At 41.6% G+C, this 1,409-nt stretch overlaps 1 pseudogene; it reads left to right on the top strand.

The window, feature by feature from the left end:
* The first annotated feature begins 523 nt into the window (after window positions 1–523).
* Window positions 524–1,186, top strand: LOC102850213 (annotated as a pseudogene).
* Window positions 1,187–1,409: the final 223 nt, after the last annotated feature.

Raw genomic sequence — 1,409 nt, 5'->3', positions numbered from 1 at the left:
CATTTCTCCATTATAGAAGCAACCAATAGATTCAGTGTTGCTCCATGCCCTTGGCACATGTGTCTTGACGCATGCCTTTACTCAGTCCACTAGAATCCTCTTCCACTCCTACCTACCCTATTCAATATCTCCTTCCTCCCTTCAAGCACTTGATATGATGGCTTAGTTCTCAAGTGTGCTGTGCTTCTGTGACTCTGAACACCTCCCGCTGATGCTGGTCTCTTATGGTGTGGCCAGTTTTTCAAGATTTTAGGAGTCTCTGAGTCCAAATTCCAGGTACTAGAATTGGGGAAGGGTTTCTGTCTCAGATGGTTCTAATGAAAAATCTTTTACCTTGAGCGTCTGGGCCAGGACTGAATTTTTGTGGCGTATTGACACTTCTCTTCCATTTGTAGCACACTGTTCTCACAGTAAGATAATTTCTGGGGGCAGAAGTGGTGGCCAAGGTGGAGGTGGCGACTGTCAGAGCTGGAGAGGGACCTCATGCAGCGGCCATGAAGGGTCAGTGCTGACTGCGCTGAAGGCCAATCCTGAGATCACTAACCAGTTTCTTAAACGATTAGGTCAACAGCCTAACTGGAAATTTGTTGATGTATATGGAATGGATTTGGAATTCCTCAGCATGGTACCAAGACTAGTCTGCACAGTGTTATTTCTCTTCCATATTACAAAAATGTATGAAGTATTTAGAACAGAAGTAAAGGAAAAAAGAAAATATCAGGGACAGAATGTTACATCATTAGGATATCTCATTAAGCAAACAATCAGCAATACCTGTGGAACAATTGGACTGATCCATGCTCTTGCTAACAATAAAGACAAGATGCACCTTGAATCTGGATCAACCTTGAAAAAAATTCCTGCAGGAGTCAATGTCAATGAGCCCAGAAGAAAGAGCCAGGTACCTGGAAAACTATGATACTATTTGAGTTATTCACAAGACCAGTGCTCATGAAGGTCAGACTGAGGGACCAAGTATCGATGAGAAAGTAGATCTTCATTTTATTGTATTAGTTCATGTAGATGGGAATCTCTGTGAATTAGATGGATGGAAACCATTTCCAATTAACATGGGAAAACAAATGATGGAACTTTGTTAAAGGATGCCATGGGCGTTTGCATGGGGTTTATGGGATGTGACCCTGATGAAGTAGGATTTAATGCAATTGCTTTTTCTCAAACATAGCTTATTAATAACAGAAATACCAAATACAACACCACAATTCAAAGATGTCAATTCTTCTTCTGTTATCCTTGTTCATCATCCAGGTCTCAGATGGATAGCAAGTAATTGAAAAGATCATGGCCTGAATCAGGTGCACCTTAGTCTTCAAACTGACACCAGTGCTCTTCAGTACTTTGGAGATGTCCCTGACAGTGGGTCTTCCCAAAGAAATACGTCTCCTTAT

The sequence above is a fragment of the Elephantulus edwardii genome, unplaced genomic scaffold (genome assembly GCF_000299155.1).
Source record: "Elephantulus edwardii isolate Elephantulus edwardi_28Jun2011 unplaced genomic scaffold, EleEdw1.0 scaffold00154, whole genome shotgun sequence".
Lineage (NCBI taxonomy): Eukaryota > Metazoa > Chordata > Mammalia > Macroscelidea > Macroscelididae > Elephantulus > Elephantulus edwardii.
This window is presented reverse-complemented; position numbering and strand designations above follow the sequence as displayed.